This window comes from Rutidosis leptorrhynchoides, chromosome 1 (assembly GCF_046630445.1).
Source record: "Rutidosis leptorrhynchoides isolate AG116_Rl617_1_P2 chromosome 1, CSIRO_AGI_Rlap_v1, whole genome shotgun sequence".
In the NCBI taxonomy this organism is placed as follows: domain Eukaryota; kingdom Viridiplantae; phylum Streptophyta; class Magnoliopsida; order Asterales; family Asteraceae; genus Rutidosis; species Rutidosis leptorrhynchoides.
The window spans coordinates 676,611,760-676,630,653 of NC_092333.1; positions in this window are offsets into that span (position 1 = coordinate 676,611,760).

Here is an 18,894-nt window from a genome sequence, read left to right on the forward strand (position 1 = left end):
TCAAAGTGGAAGTATGTTTTCTAAAATGGTCATCTAGACGTCGTTCTTTCGACTGAAATGACTACCTTTACAAAAACTACTTGTAACTTATTTTTCCGACTATAAACCTATAATTTTTCTGTTTAGATTCATAAAATAGAGTTCAATATGAAACCATAGCAATTTGATTCACTCAAAACGGATTTAAAATGAAGAAGTTATGGGTAAAACAAGATTGGATAATTTTTCTCATTTTAGCTACGTGAAAATTGGTAAAAAATCTATTCCAACCATAACTTAATCAACTTGTATTGTATATTATGTAATCTTGAGATACCATAGACATGTATACAATGTTTCGACCTATCATGTCGACACATCTATATATATTTCGGAACAACCATAGACACTCTATATGTGAATGTTGGAGTTAGCTATACAGGGTTGAGGTTGATTCCAAAATATATATAGTTTGAGTTGTGATCAATACTGAGATACGTATACACTGGGTCGTGGATTGATTCAAGATAATATTTATCGATTTATTTCTGTACATCTAACTGTGGACAACTAGTTGTAGGTTACTAACGAGGACAGCTGACTTAATAAACTTAAAACATCAAAATATATTAAAAGTGTTGTAAATATATTTTGAACATACTTTGATATATATGTATATATTGTTATAGGTTCGTGAATCAACCAGTGGCCAAGTCTTACTTCCCGACGAAGTAAAAATCTGTGAAAGTGAGTTATAGTCCCACTTTTAAAATCTAATATTTTTGGGATGAGAATACATGCAAGTTTTATAAATGATTTACAAAATAGACACAAGTACGTGAAACTACATTCTATGGTTGAATTATCGAAATCGAATATGCTCCTTATTATTAAGTCTGGTAATCTAAGAATTAGGGAACAGACACCCTAATTGACGCGAATCCTAAAGATAGATCTATTGAGCCTAACAAACCCCATCCAAAGTACCGGATGCTTTAGTACTTCGAAATTTATATCATATCCGAAGGGTGTCCCGGAATGATGGGGATATTCTTATATATGCATCTTATTAATGTCGGTTACCAGGTGTTCACCATATGAATGACTTTTATCTCTATGTATGGGATGTGTATTGAAATATGAAATCTTGTGGTCTATTATTATGATTTGATATATATAGGTTAAACCTATAACTCACCAACATTTTTGTTGACGTTTTAAGCATGTTTATTCTCAGGTGATTATTAAGAGTTTCCGCTGTCGCATACTTAAATAAGGACGAGATTTGGAGTCCATGCTTGTATGATATTGTGTAAAAACTGCATTCAAAAAACTTATTTTGTTGTAACATATTTGTATTGTAAACCATTATGTAATGGTCGTGTGTAAACAGGATATTTTAGATTATCATTATTTGATAATCTACGTAAAGCTTTTTAAACCTTTATTGATGAAATAAAGGTTATGGTTTGTTTTAAAATGAATGCAGTCTTTGAAAAACGTCTCATATAGAGGTCAAAACCTCGCAACGAAATCAATTAATATGGAACGTTTTTAATCAATAAGAACGGGACATTTCAAAGGGGAAGTCCCTCTAATACCAATTGGTTTTAGAAAAGGATGGACTCTTGTGCTTATATTGCAGGACATTGTGTTTGGACTATGCGATCTTACATCGTATGTGTTGGATGATAATATTGAAACGGGTTTAGTGATGGTTTACAGTTAGAAGAAATAGGAGAGAGAGAGATGGTTCACGACGGTTTCAAGGTGGTGATGGAGTGGAGGGTGGTGTTCATGAAGAAGAAACAAGAAAGAAGAGAAGTAAGAGAAAGAAGAAAGATGGTTGATTGATCACGCTTATGTATCATGTATATATTATATATATTCCTATGTGATAGTGTGTGTAATGAAACAAAAGCAGAAGAAAACAATTAGAGCAAGTGAGTTTTGTACGCTCTTGACTTAAGTAAATTAAATAAGTTAGTGGTTGTGTTTGATAAGGAAAGAAAACAGAATGATATATTTGCATGTGAGGATGAGTTCTTGAATGCATGCATATATGTGTACCTATATTAGTTAAAAAAAAATTAAGAAAAATCAAAAACAGTAACTTACAATAATCAAATGAATTCACGGATTGATAATTGTGTGGCCTTTATGTGATTCCTAAAGTGGAAAGGTGAAATAGACAGTTTAATATATCTATAAAATCTTAAAATGTGCTTAATCAATAATAGGTTGTATATATCTACCGACAGTTTTTACGGACTACTATTGCGTATCCCGTTGTGAGTCAGTGGCGGATAAAAGTCTTTCAGAAAAATTCCAAATTTTTAGATTGACTATATTTATTTATTTTGGTCATTATGGTATAAAATTTGATCATCAACTATTAAATAAAAATTTCATTAATTATTCACTCCTAACCCCAAGTAAAATATAAAAAGTTTTAAAATTTAATAAATAGCTCCTAAATACATTTTTAGTAAGCCTACAATTTATAGAACTCATTTTCGGATCACCGTTTATTTTAAAATCATATAAGTTCGAATTAAACTTCTCTAATTAATAATCGAAACGTCTAACGAGTATCACAATCACTTAATATTTATTTTTAATATACTTTTATGTATATATATAGATATGTTTTAAATAATTATTATATATTGTTTTATTTTACATAGTTAATTATAATATATTTCAAATTATTATTTATACATTTAAATATATACATATCTATTTACAAGTATTTGTTCGTGAATCGTCGGGAATGGTAAAAGGGCAAATACATTCGTGTAAACTGTTTCAAAGTTTTCGAGACTCAACATTACAGATTTTGCTTATCGTGTCAGAAACATATAAAGTTTAAGCTTAAATTTGGTCAGAAATTTCCGGGTCGTCACAATTATATATTTGTATGTTCAATATATATACTCTATTCAATAGGTTGTATGTTCGAGACCTCTATCTGTCATTATATATTTGTTAAATATTGTCTCATGGGTAAAGCTATATTGTTAAAGTCAAGGAGTCAAACGTATTTACATGAACTAGGGCTGTTTATACACTCAAAGACACCTCTATTTACAGATTTTAAGATGCAATACAACATTTAAGCAAAAAAAAAATTAAGGAAAGTATGTCGTTCTTTCGACGGAAATGACTACCTCAAAGTGAAAGTATGTTTTTCAAAATAGTTATCAAGATGTCGTTCTTTCGACGGAAATGACTACCTCTTTCAAAAACGACTTGTAACTTATATTTTTGACTATAAACCTATACTTTTTCTGTTTAGTTTCATAAAGTTAAGTTCAATATGAAACCGTAGCCGCTTAAATCACTCAAAACGAATTTGAAACGAAGAAATGAAGGGTAAAACAAAATTGGTAAAAACTACTCATTTTAGCTACGTGAAAATTTGTAAGAAATCTATTCCAACCATAACTTAATCAACTTATATTGTATATTATGTAATCTTGAGATACCATAGACACGTATACAATGTTTCGACCTATCATGTCGACCCATCTATATATATATATTGCGGAACAACCATAGACACTCTATATGCAAATGTTGGAGTTAGCTATACAGGGTTGAGGATGATTCCAAAATATATATATAGTTTGAGTTGTGATCAATACTGAGATATGTATACACTGGGTCGTGGATTGATTCAAGATATATATTAAGTTATTCATGTACGACAAATTATGGACTACTAACATTGAACTGCTAACTGGACAACTAAAATCATCAACACGTAATAAAGAAAATATTGTGAATATATTTCGATCATATTTTAATATATGTATATATTGTTATAGGTTCATAAATCAACCCGTGGCCAAGTCTAATTCTCGACGAATTAGTAATCTGTAAAAGTGAGTTATAGTCCCATTTTTACTATCTAAATTATTTTGGGATGAGAATACATGCAAATTTATAAATGTTTTACAAAATAAGCACAAGTTCATGAAACTACATTCTACGACTGTTTTGTTATACCAGATATCTGTACTTATTATTATTATGCTTGGTAACCTAAGAATTAGTAAAAAACACTAATTGACGCGAATCCTAAAGGTAGATCTACGGGCATCAATCACCCCCATTTTCGAATAGTGGAAATGCTTTAGTACTTCGAAGGGTTCTTGTCATACATTTGAATAGTGGAATGTATGATGCCAGATATCTTAAGCGCTCTATGTTAAGGTCGGTTACCAGGCGACTCATCGTATGAATGATTTTTGCAGTTGTAATGATCCTGCGCATTTGATTAAATGAAATCTTGTGGCTTATTAAATGTTATGATTATTATATAGAAATTAAACCTATGACTCACCAACATTTTTTGTTGACGTTTTAATGCTCAGGTGAATATTAAAAACGCTTCCGCTATCGTATGCCAACCCAAGGTCAAGATTTGGAGTCGGCATAATTGTTTATATTGTTTAAACTTGCATTCGGAGTATTTGTTGTAATATATTTGATCATATTGTAATGGGTTGTGTAAAAACTTATTTATTTGAGGAGATTGTCTTTGATAGACAATCTAAATTATGTCATTAAGACCTTTATTCAATAATAAAGGTTATGGTTGTTTTTAAAAACGAATGCAAGATTTGAAAAACGTCTCATATAGAGGTCAAAACCTCGCAAAGAAACCAATTAATATGAAATGTTTATAATTAATATGAACGGGGCATTTCACCAGCGTGCTATAGCACTACTGGCGCAAGTAAATATGCGCTAAAGGCGCCAACTTGATGATGGCACGCTAGAAAAAGATGACGTGTCCTGTACTTATCACGGTCTCTATACAAAGGGCCGACAGGTAACAAAAAAGGTAATAGTACTGTTCCCTGGTCCCCTCCACGAAGTTACCAGGCACTGCAGACAAAAAGTAACGTAGAAAACGTGGCTCCAATGAATGGACAACACTGTAGCTATAAATAACGGACTCGAATCACAAGGCAAACGACTGATTCTTTTGGAAATTACACACATACTATTTTTAGTATATTCGTACGGACCAGTCGCGCTGTCTGTACAGCGCCCTCTCTCTCACCCGCGCTACCGGACTTATAGCGTTTCACTAGACATCCTTGATATACAGGTAACGTTCCATGAACATAAATCCTACCACCTAGTGCGAGCCATCAATGACCGGACTACCCGCCGATGGTGGGTCTACGTTAACCACCCCTGTTGAGATCATCATCTCGCAAGGGGTTATTCACGGTACTTCGGACCGGAGAGTTAAACTCAATTGACCCTTAAATCCCCTCTTAATGATGTCAAGCATGGACCGAACCCGACCCGATCATTCTATGCTTGATCAAAAACATTTTCGAAAAAACATTACTTGAATTTTTTTGATAAAGGAGGCTCAGATCTATTTACAAACAGAGCAAGAGGATTAATCCGCCATGGCTGCAATAACAAGAGGTTGCGAAATGTGAAGAAATAATATCACAATTTACCATCCTCTGAAATTGCCAAGCCAAGATACAGACCATCTCTTGAACTTGCCCCATTAACAACTTGGATCAGAAATTAAATAAATATCATCACTGCCTCTTAAATAATCATATTGAGACGGATGGAGTAAATATGGACAACTTTTTTTCATTCTTTATTTTTGCGAAAAAAGAGAAATTGAATTATTAACAGATCCAGAGATGTTTGATGCTGATGATGATGAATATGAAGTTGAAGCTACACCAAACATAACCTTAATTAGTATTCAGAACCAGACAGCAGGTAGATTTTTATATAGTTTTCGTTCTTTCGCAGATGCATAAATATATGTGTATGTATATATATGTATATATATGCGTACGTACATCGTACATATGAACGAGGGTTGTTGAGCAACATGAGAGATCATCGGCTGGGAGAAGGGCAACCACCCCCATTAACCTTATTATTCATCTCACCGGCCTCATTCTCCTATCCAATTTGTTTGTGTAAACGTAACCCTAATTTTGCCCCCAATCCTCTTTTTATATAGTCCTTGCTCGGTTCGGTTTTATTCTTTTCCCAACATTCCTATTTCCAAAAGATAAAAATGAAAAATGTCCATTTCGTTCCCGTGTTTTTCACATTTTGCCTGTTTCATCCATGTGTTTTATTTTTTGCATTTTTCATCCTTAAAAGCATTTTAAAGTCCCAATTTCATCTTTCACCCTAACGAAGATTAACTGAGTCCGTTAAAACTATTCACATAACTACCCAAGTAATCTTCAACTAATTAAACTATAAAAATCAATCCGTTCATCCTATCATGATGTGTGGCCGTGTGGGGCATAGAAGAAGATCATGTACTCGCATAAAAATGGACATGTAATATCCAGTATCCACATGACATCACAATCTGTTTTCATTCTTGGAATTTGAATTACACGTTTATAAAATATTAAAATTCCATGAAATGATTTGTTCTTAAAAATTCACTAAGGTGCATAAAGAAACAATAGACTTTAGTTGATATATTGGCAAGGTCAAGCTCGGTTATAAAAGCTGAAGTTCAAAATTCGACTCCAGTCCAACTAAAACAAATATAATTACGGACAAATTGAGCTCAATAAGAAAAAAACAAATAGACCCTTAAGATATGTAAAGAAAAATAATATATTTTTAATCAGAATATATTAAATCATGTTTAAATCCAAGAAACATGTTGAAACTGCATGTTGACCATCGGGTGTTGTGAGTTGAAACTGGACCGATTTTATGTCCCAACCGTAAACATCCTTTTGGTAAGACAATCGCCTGCCAGGTCGCTTGGTAAACCTACCGAGCCGAAGCTTGAATAATAAGGATCAAGGAGTATGTTCCAATTGGAAATCGAAAGTCAATGTCTCCTTTTACCTCAAGCCGCCATATTTGTTGAAGGTATGCAATTCTACTAAATCTGGTCAATATAAGTAAATTAAAATTAAACAACTCTAAGAAGGAATTGATTTTTGTAATATAATTTATTTAAAGATTACGTGGATAATCTCTGTGAATAGTTTTAACAGACTCAGTTAACTTTCGTTAAGGTGAAAGATGAAATTAAGACTTTAAAATGCTTTTAAGGATGAAAAAATGCAAATAATAAAACACAAATATGAAACGGACAAAAAGTGAAAAATACAGGGATGAAATGAGCATTTTTGTCTAAGAATTTTTAATAATAACAACCCAATAGTCATGAACTTACTTTTGAGTTGTTTAAGCCTCGTTGCCTTTGTTTGTATCCGTGTTTCGAGTCTTCATTTTTTTGATGAAGATCTCGTATTCTATAAAGTTTCAGTTTTTTGCCCAAAAAAAATCACTTTATTGTATTCCTTTATCTAAAATACAAAAAAAAAACCATGAACAGTAATAAATTACAATTTTTAATGCATTACTTATAATTTTTTAATACACTTAAAACATACAAGTTATACATTACATTTAGTACACCAGTTGCTACTATTTTTAATGCACATTGTAAAACTTTTAAACGCACTTAAAATACACAAGTACACTTCTTTATACACGAGTTGCTTACTATGCATTATATTATATTATAATTATAATTATATCAATAAAGAATAAGAAATTACTGTGCATCATATTATTTAATTCAAAAAGAGTATTTTAATAATTTACACCTTTATATTTAGGTAGATTTTTATATCATTATTGTTCATTCTAAATAGTTATCATACATATTTGCATAAAAAAAATAAAAAACATAAATAGAATGTTAAACATGGGATTGAACATTTGGACCTGTACTGTTAGACGGTAACCAAAATCAATCACACTACTTTACCATCATAAACCTCAAAATAAAACCATCATTGTTAAACTTAACCGACAGGCAGCATCAACCATGGCGTCAACATCGATCAACTTAACCAACACCTTCGTCAGATTAGCCAAACTTCATGATACAACCTTACTATTCACCAATCATTTACAAAACATCACTTTCCGTCAACGTAATTTTACCCATTCCGTTCATTCACCACTTCGATATACTAGACTTAAACGATTCTCACGTAATCTATCTGTTTCAGCAACGGCAACACCGACGCAACAGATGAAGATATCAATGCCCTCACGAAGATTCCACTAGATAATCGAATTCCGGCGACGATCATTACCGACTTCTTACGTTCCGAAAAGGTTATCATTTCTTAATATAAATTTCTACTTCAATTTATATTATCCAAAACATTAGGTTAAATAGTTTACAACTTAGGGTTTTAGCTAATGATTATATGTGATGTTATTTGAACTGACATAACGAGTACTCAATGTTACCAAAATCTTGTTAAGATTCATTCTTTATCTAGTTACATTTAGGCTGTGTTTGACAAAACTGTTTGATTTAATGTTAAATGGTTCTGTTGAGTTCTCTAATGAATTAAGGATTTAATAATGACAAAACATGAGTATAAGCTGTAGCGACCCCGACAAATCGTCAAGTGACGGCGTCGTCTACGTAGGTCCCATTACATGGTCATAAGTCTTTAAGACAACCTTTGACCAAAATATGTCGCCTTCATTTCAAAATAAAGATTGTTTCAAAGTTTACAAGAATTATTCATCCAAAAGTTAAGTTACAAGGTTATAAGTACAAATGAAATCTAGTCGACACGGTTTAAAGTAAAGTCAAAAGACGCTCCATGAAATGCATGTATACTCGACATCCAATGCAAGTAACAAAAGAGTGCGGAAGCATGTATCACTTAAGCATTCAAAACCTGAGAAAAACATACAAGAATCTGTCAACGAAAACGTTGGTGAAATCATAGGTTTAGTAAAATAAGTTGAACCGCAAGCTATAGTATAAGTCGATTTTCCGAATCGTTTGAATTCCATAAGTATTGTTGTTTACCGAGCACCCAATTATCAAAGCTTAACTGTATCATTTACCTCAGCATAAAAGTGTTAGAACATACACCGTACCAGAATATATTTCATTCGCTTAACGGTAGCGAGCCGTCCGAATGAGGGTTAGTCAAACCCGTATGGATCCACACAACATAGCCTCGCTTACACCATCTGATGTAACTAATGATAATTGAATTGAGGATTTTCGTTCAAACTCGTCCGTATCTTTGTATTCACAATTGTGTTCAATGTATAAAAGTATGAAAAATATATATACGTGTGAAATGTATATAAGTACGTAATGTATATGTTTCTCAGCCCACGATTTAAAAGTATAAAAGTTGTTGAAAAGTGGGACTATGATCTCACCTCGAGTGCACGAGTATAAAAGTACTTCACAAAGTAAACGTGTGCATGAAGTTGCTTAGCCTTGACCTAAACAAGTAAGTTGTATCAATTTACCGGTTACGACACAAGGTCGGGTGAAATGTGTTCAATTAGTCCTATGGCTCGTTACGACTCGATTATGTAGCATGTGAATCAAATTGTCAAGTTTCATGCAAGATACAAGTACAGAAACAAGTTAGGAAGGTTGCATAATCATTTGGTTAAGTTTGACAAAAAGTCAAACTTTGGTCGGTCAAAGTCAACGAAAGTCAACACGTTCGGGTCGGGTCCCGAACTATTTTTCTGAGGTTTTTATTCATATATAAGCATGTTAAAACAAGTTGCATGTAAATTGGAGGTCTAGAACATGTCAAACATTTTTAGTAAAAAGGTCAAGGGAAACAGAATCTGGACGCGGCTTATGTCGCGCCGCGACCTGGAGCGCCGCGCCGCGGCCATACACGGGGTCTGGTGCCTGGTCAGTTTCAAATGTTCAAGTCTTGGTCAAAACTTCAAACAACTATAAAACGCAAACCGTAAACAACTAGAAGGCGTATCTTATACCGTTGGAAAGCTCTTTTGACAAGGAACACAACTAAACATGTATCATCAATCAAAAACATCATTTTCAACAACCGATTTCTCGTCAAGTGATCAATAAAAGTCTATTTTCAAATTTTCAAGTTCATCAAATGCATTTTGAGTTTCGGGAATCCAATTCTCACATATGATATGCCGTTTTGAAGGTAATGAGGCATACCTTACAACTAAACACTAACAATTAACATTCCATGGCATTCAAGCATCCAAAAATTCATGTCAAGAACTATCAAACCCTAGTCAAACATCTCAAAATCAATAATCATGCTTTTGAAGTTTTCTTAATCAACCTACACATCAAATTGAAGCTAATGATGCTAGTAACACATTTAATACATGAACTTTAACACTTAAATAACATTTAATCATCCAAAATCAAAGATTAAGCACACCCATTTCGAAGTTCATACTAGTTACTCAAATCAACAAATCGAGCAAACAAAACATGTATTCATGTTATACACGAGCCATAGACACTAACTAACACAATTTCAAGTCAAAAACACGAATTTATAGAAATCTAGAGTTTTTAGAAAGTTACCCAAACTTGATGATATTGGTATCAAAATGTAGAGGATGAAGAGAGGATCACGAAAATGTAATTTGTTTTGATGTTTGCTTCTCCAATCGGATTTAGATGATGATTTTATGTTTGAGGGTTTTGAGTTCAAAAATGGGAAGTAGAGAGAAAGAGGAGGATGAAGGTGGGAGGTGGAGATGAAATGAATGGATGTGGTAAGTGGGTTGACTAGTTGACCTAGTCAACTAGTTTGCCCATTTGGCAATCTCGGTCCCTCGAGTTTCAAAGCGGGTGCGGGAATTAACCCAACGAATATTTTAAAAACGTTCGAGTAACGGATGACGTTATAATTAGATAACGAGAATATTATGAACGTTAGTTAACGAAAGATACAAATTTGAATAACGAAAGATATTATAAAAAAAAGACGGTGTTAAAATAAATTTAACGGAAAATCACGGGATGTTACATTATCCACACCTCAAAAGAAATTTCGTCCCGAAATTTGGTTGGAAGTAGTAGTCGATGTCTCTTACTCGAGACCTAGCGTTGTTCAATCTACGGAGCAGTGAAGATACATCCTTAGGCATTTCCACGAATCTGAATAGTCGGGGTGTTACGTAGTAGTAAGGTTTGGTTTTACGATCCACAAGTTCAGCCGGTTTTCCTATGAAGAGTAGTTTGTCATCAATAGTTGGTGCATCTAGAAGGATTGCAAGTTCCTGTTCCGCAGGACACGTTTCTAAGTTTGTTACACGAAATGTAAGGTAAACGGAAACTTAATTGAGTCGGCAGTTCTAAATGGTAGGAAGCGGCTCCAATACGCCCCAAGGTTTCAAAAGGTTCAATATTGCGTATATAACCTTCCTCGATTTCCCAAAATGAATTACACCTTTCCAAGGTGCGGTTTCTCAATACTACGCGGTCACACACTGGGATTTTGCGAGGTTTTCATCTAAGTTTGGTATAACTCTTTTGGAGACTACGGGTCGTCTCGAGCCCTTCTCGGACTTGAATGATCTCAATTGTTGTTTCTTGTACGGGTTAAGATTCGGTGTTTTTTTGCCACATGCGTTGGCCCAACGAATAGGGGTATGACATTTGCGGTCATATAGGATTTCGGAAGTGCGGCGTTGGTACACGAATGGTAACTATCGTAGTATGAGGGATCAACTAAAAGCGACAATGCAAGATCGAAACATGTCTTTCCAAGATGTAAATCGTTCGTTTGCTCGGTTCATCGATTTGTGGGTGGTACGCGGTACTCATGTCTAAGCGGGTTCCCAAGGTTTCTTGCAAAACTAGAAGCGATACGAGTATTGATTCGAGGTAATTGGCAATGGTACACCGTATTGGAAAAAGAATTCCTTAAGATATGTTTGAACGAGTTAGTTATGGCTCAAAATGTTCGTTAGGACTATTCACCCTCGTGGTGAATACTAATGTAATATGAAGAGTTTCTCTATCCATCAAATTGTTACAAAGGTTTCCTTATACAGAAGTGCGAGCGATGAAGGTAGGAGTGAAATGAGGACTTAGATAGGATGAGTTTACATCTCGAGGTTGCCATATTGTGTATCCAGTTGTTAAAAGTTGAAGTTTGAAAGAGAAACGAGATAGTACACGTAGTTGTATAGTTCGGGGTTGAATAGTAGTGGGTCGTTTATCGGAAACACAAGGACGTTAAGTCGAAGAAGAGTGAAGTATCTTTGGATTGTGGGTTACCTTAAGTTCCAGTAACATCAGACGGTAACGGTGGGATAACAGAGGTATTCGAATTCTTCGTGCGAAGTAGTAAATCTCAGTTACATTGATTTTGAGTCGAGAGGGTATGCCTTTCGGCGTTCAAGTAGAAATATCTCCATATTTGGGTTCCATATAGTGCTATACGAATTTAGCTAGTAATGTTGGTGTGAAAAATCACGCTCAAGGTTCGGGCACGGAGGGGTTTAAATTTTCCTTCAATGAGTTAACGAGGTTAGAAGTCGTGTAACACGAGAAAAGTCAGAAATGAATCTTCGGTAATAACCGGCGAGATCTAAGATTTTTACGAATACAAGTCTGAGTGGGGAGAGTTTCCTGATTACGTGCGGCTTGATTTCGAGATTGATTGTAATGCCTTGACCATTAACATCATGGTCTAGAAAAATTGGACTTCGTTCAACAAAAATTCCCACTTGGAGAATTTGGTATGGAGTTGCTCTTTTCTCAACAGTTCGAGCGTAAGACGGTAAAGTTGTTCGTTTTCCTTCTTTACTTGAATAGGTTAAGATATCATCAATAAATACGATAACGGATTTGTCTAGATAAGTTTGCATACGTCGTTTAGGAGGTTCATGAATACGAACGGAGTCCTAAATAAATCGAATGGTGCTAAGAGAGATTTACAACTAATGTTGCGAGTTCAGAAAATGGCTTAGGAGACATCATCTCCCTTAACCCCCAATTGATGATAATCGGAACGGAGATCGTTTTGGAATACACACGGGTTTCACGCAAATAATCATGAGGCCATGGATACAAGGAAGAGGGCATCGGTTTTCAACCGAAAATTACTTAGTTCACAATAATCTATGCATAATTGTAGGGAAACAATTTCTCCTTAACGAATAGGTTCCGAGCTCCCTAGTTCTATAGGTGTCAAGTCAAAATTCAAATTATCCACCCGATAAGTTTAACGTATATCCTCCGATAGAAATTCATAGACACACAATATTTTTTCGTTGGTCACTTAAATTGCCTAAGTAGTGTCTAGGGGGATAGGTGGAGTGCAAAGAGCACGAGTCAAAGACTTGGTTATAAAACGTCTAGCGGTAATCGAATCGAATAAGTATGAAGTATACGGTTGTTGAGAAGAAACGTACCCGTGACTAGTTGTCATCTCGGGCTTCCTCGGTGTTAATGTTGAAAGCTCGGCCGCGTGTATTGGGGTTTGTCTTCTTCTCCGGGCACGCATTCTTAAAATGACCATGTTGGCCACATTCGAAACAAACGCCCGTCCGGTGTGCATTGGGCGCCTTTTGGGCGACGGGGGCGACGCTCCTACAATCGTTGGCCGTATGACCACTTCCTTGGCACCGGTGGCAAGTTAACTTACCACATTCACCATAATGACGGTTTCGGCATTTGTTGCAAAATGGTTTGCTACATTCGCCATAATGATGTTTGTGGCACTTGTTGCAAGATGGTAGACTTCCGGCATAGCCTTTCTTGTCGTTGGAGGTGAAAGGCTTCTTGGCGGGGTTGTTGTTGTAGTTGCTCAATTCGGGGGCTTCCCATTTTCTTTTGTTGCCACCCGACTTATCCTCGGCTTTGTATGCCGACACATCAATTTCGTCCACCGTTTCGATCAATTGGCGGGCCATATTCAAAGCCTCTTGGTGATTAGCGGGTTTGGATGACATTACTCCTTGTTTGATGCTCTTAGGAAGACCATCCATGTACAGCTCAACCCTTAGAGACTCGGTACTCACGAGATTTGGGCACAACAAGGCTAGCTCAGAAAATCGTTGATTATAGGCCTTTAGGTCATTCCCGACCGCTTTTAAAGTTCTTAGCTCGTGTTCAAGCTTGCGGGTCTCTTCGCGCGGGAAGTATTCGGTGATCATCTTTCCTCTTAAGTCAACCCAAGAGAGAGCGTGGGCTTCGTGGATACCCACCGATTGTACATACGTATTCCACCATGTGAGAGCGATACCGGCGAAGGTGTGAGTGGAAAATCTGACCTTGTCTTGGTCCCGACAACCGCTTATGCTAAAGACGGCTTCTGTTTGCTCAAACCATCGGGTGAGCACGACCGGTCCCCCGGTTCCATCAAAAGTGTGAGGTTTGCACCCCATGAAGTTCTTATAGGAGCACCCTTCGTTTGAATTACCGGCTCCATTGTTGTTGTTGTTGTGATTGTTGTTATTGTTATTGTTGTTGGAAGAGTGACCGGCCATGGCCGCATCCACGGCGGTGGCTATCATTCGTTGTATAGCTTGTTCGGGAGTTTCGGGAGGAGCGCGTCGACGAGCCATTGTTCCTTCAAGACACAAGAATGTCATTGGTTAGTATTCTCAATAATACTAACCGTGATATGGAATAAGGATAGAGAGACAATTTTTGCTTGACTCGCCTTAAATTCTTTATGTCATAACGTCAGAACGTCCATGTGAATCACCGTAATATAATCCCGGAAATTATATTACCCTGATTTACATGTGCATTTAACATTACATCATAAAGTCAAGGTGGCGCGTCAACAAAATTTATCAACGTAAGATCAAGATCGAATACGAGTTAGATATGATGGAAGAGTTAGAGTATAATGCACAAATAGTCAAGTAATTCCTACTCCAGTCTATATGCCGGTTGTAGTCTAGATTCACCTATGTACCCTATGACTCGGGGTGGACACAAATGAACTCTAAATCCCTACAACCAATGCTCTGATACCACTTGTAGCGACCCCGACAAATCGTCAAGTGACGGCGTCGTCTACGTAGGTCCCATTACATGGTCATAAGTCTTTAAGACAACCTTTGACCAAAATATGTCGCCTTCATTTCAAAATAAAGATTGTTTCAAAGTTTACAAGAATTGTTCATCCAAAAGTTAAGTTACAAGGTTATAAGTACAAATGAAATCTAGTCGACACGGTTTAAAGTAAAGTCAAAAGACGCTCCATGAAATGCATGTATACTCGACATCCAATGCAAGTAACAAAAGAGTGCGGAAGCATGTATCACTTAAGCATTCAAAACCTGAGAAAAACATAGAAGAATCTGTCAACGAAAACGTTGGTGAAATCATAGGTTTAGTAAAATAAGTTGAACCGCAAGTTATAGTATAAGTCGATTTTCCGAATCGTTTGAATTCCATAAGTATTGTTGTTTACCGAGCACCCAATTATCAAAGCTTAACTGTATCATTTACCTCAGTATAAAAGTGTTAGAACATACACCGTACCAGAATATATTTCATTCGCTTAACGGTAGCGAGCCGTCCGAATGAGGGTTAGTCAAACCCGTATGGATCCACACAACATAGCCTCGCTTACACCATCTGATGTAACTAATGATAATTGAATTGAGGATTTTCGTTCAAACTCGTCCGTATCTTTGTATTCACAATTGTGTTCAATGTATAAAAGTATGAAAAATATATATACGTGTGAAATGTATATAAGTACGTAATGTATATGTTTCTCAGCCCACGATTTAAAAGTATAAAAGTTGTTGAAAAGTGGGACTATGATCTCACCTAGAGTGCACGAGTATAAAAGTACTTCACAAAGTAAACGTGTGCATGAAAGTTGCTTAGCCTTGACCTAAACAAGTAAGTTGTATCAATTTACCGGTTACGACACAAGGTCGGGTGAAATGTGTTCAATTAGTCCTATGGCTCGTTACGACTCGATTATGTAGCATGTGAATCAAATTGTCAAGTTTCATGCAAGATACAAGTACAGAAACAAGTTAGGAAGGTTGCATAATCATTTGGTTAAGTTTGACAAAAAGTCAAACTTTGGTCGGTCAAAGTCAACGAAAGTCAACACGTTCGGGTCGGGTCCCGAACTATTTTTCTGAGGTTTTTATTCATATATAAGCATGTTAAAACAAGTTGCATGTAAATTGGAGGTCTAGAACATGTCAAACATTTTTAGTAAAAAGGTCAAGGGAAACAGAATCTGGACGCGGCTTATGTCGCGCCGCGACCTGGAGCGCCGCGCCGCGGCCATACACGGGGTCTGGTGCCTGGTCAGTTTCAAATGTTCAAGTCTTGGTCAAAACTTCAAACAACTATAAAACGCAAACCGTAAACAACTAGAAGGCGTATCTTATACCGTTGGAAAGCTATTTTGACAAGGAACACAACTAAACATGTATCATCAATCAAAAACATCATTTTCAACAACCGATTTCTCGTCAAGTGATCAATAAAAGTCTATTTTCAAATTTTCAAGTTCATCAAATGCATTTTGAGTTTCGGGAATCCAATTCTCACATATGATATGCCGTTTTGAAGGTAATGAGGCATACCTTACAACTAAACACTAACAATTAACATTCCATGGCATTCAAGCATCCAAAAATTCATGTCAAGAACTATCAAACCCTAGTCAAACATCTCAAAATCAATAATCATGCTTTTGAAGTTTTCTTAATCAACCTACACATCAAATTGAAGCTAATGATGCTAGTAACACATTTAATACATGAACTTTAACACTTAAACAACATTTAATCATCCAAAATCAAAGATTAAACACACCCATTTCGAAGTTCATACTAGTTACTCAAATCAACAAATCGAGCAAACAAAACATGTATTCATGTTATACACGAGCCATAGACACTAACTAACACAATTTCAAGTCAAAAACACGAATTTATAGAAATCTAGAGTTTTTAGAAAGTTACCCAAACTTGATGATATTGGTATCAAAATGTAGAGGATGAAGAGAGGATCACGAAAATGTAATTTGTTTTGATGTTTGCTTCTCCAATCGGATTTAGATGATGATTTTATGTTTGAGGGTTTTGAGTTCAAAAATGGGAAGTAGAGAGAAAGAGGAGGATGAAGGTGGGAGGTGGAGATGAAATGAATGGATGTGGTAAGTGGGTTGACTAGTTGACCTAGTCAACTAGTTTGCCCATTTGGCAATCTCGGTCCCTCGAGTTTCAAAGCGGGTGCGGGAATTAACCCAACGAATATTTTAAAAACGTTCGAGTAACGGATGACGTTATAATTAGATAACGAGAATATTATGAACGTTAGTTAACGAAAGATACAAATTTGAATAACGAAAGATATTATAAAAAAAAAGACGGCGTTAAAATAAATTTAACGGAAAATCACGGGATGTTACATTATCCACACCTCAAAAGAAATTTCGTCCCGAAATTTGGTTGGAAGTAGTAGTCGATGTCTCTTACTCGAGACCTAGCGTTGTTCAATCTACGGAGCAGTGAAGATACATCCTTAGGCATTTCCACGAATCTGAATAGTCGGGGTGTTACGTAGTAGTAAGGTTTGGTTTTACGATCCACAAGTTCAGCCGGTTTTCCTATGAAGAGTAGTTTGTCATCAATAGTTGGTGCATCTAGAAGGATTGCAAGTTCCTGTTCCGTAGGACACGTTTCTAAGTTTGTTACACGAAATGTAAGGTAAACGGAAACTTAATTGAGTCGGCAGTTCTAAATGGTAGGAAGCGGCTCCAATACGCCCCAAGGTTTCAAAAGGTTCAATATTGCGGATATAACCTTCCTCGATTTCCCAAAATGAATTACACCTTTCCAAGGTGCGGTTTCTCAATACTACCCGGTCACACACTGGGATTTTGCGAGGTTTTCATCTAAGTTTGGTATAACTCTTTTGGAGACTACGGGTCGTCTCGAGCCCTTCTCGGACTTGAATGATCTCAATTGTTGTTTCTTGTACGGGTTAAGATTCGGTGTTTTTTTGCCACATGCGTTGGCCCAACGAATAGGGGTATGACATTTGCGGTCATATAGGATTTCGGAAGTGCGGCGTTGGTACACGAATGGTAACTATCGTAGTATGAGGGATCAACTAAAAGCGACAATGCAAGATCGAAACATGTCTTTCCAAGATGTAAATCGTTCGTTTGCTCGGTTCATCGATTTGTGGGTGGTACGCGGTACTCATGTCTAAGCGGGTTCCCAAGGTTTCTTGCAAAACTAGAAGCGATACGAGTATTGATTCGAGGTAATTGGCAATGGTACACCGTATTGGAAAAAGAATTCCTTAAGATATGTTTGAACGAGTTAGTTATGGCTCAAAATGTTCGTTAGGACTATTCACCCTCGTGGTGAATACTAATGTAATATGAAGAGTTTCTCTATCCATCAAATTGTTACAAAGGTTTCCTTATACAGAAGTGCGAGCGATGAAGGTAGGAGTGAAATGAGGACTTAGATAGGATGAGTTTACATCTCGAGGTTGCCATATTGTGTATCCAGTTGTTAAAAGTTGAAGTTTGAAAGAGAAACGAGATAGTACACGTAGTTGTATAGTTCAGGGTTGAATAGTAGTGGGTCGTTTATCGGAAACACAAGGACATTAAGTCGAAGAAGAGTGAAGTATCTTTGGATTGTGGGTTACCTTAAGTTCCAGTAACATCAGACGGTAACGGTGGGATAACAGAGGTATTCGAATTCTTCGTGCGAAGTAGTAAATCTCAGTTACATTGATTTTGAGTCGAGAGGGTATGCCTTTCGGCGTTCAAGTAGAAATATCTCCATATTTGGGTTCCATATAGTGCTATACGAATTTAGCTAGTAATGTTGGTGTGAAAAATCACGCTCAAGGTTCGGGCACGGAGGGGTTTAAATTTTCCTTCAATGAGTTAACGAGGTTAGAAGTCGTGTAACACGAGAAAAGTCAGAAATGAATCTTCGGTAATAACCGGCGAGATCTAAGATTTTTACGAATACAAGTCTGAGTGGGGAGAGTTTCCTGATTACGTGCGGCTTGATTTCGAGATTGATTGTAATGCCTTGACCATTAACATCATGGTCTAG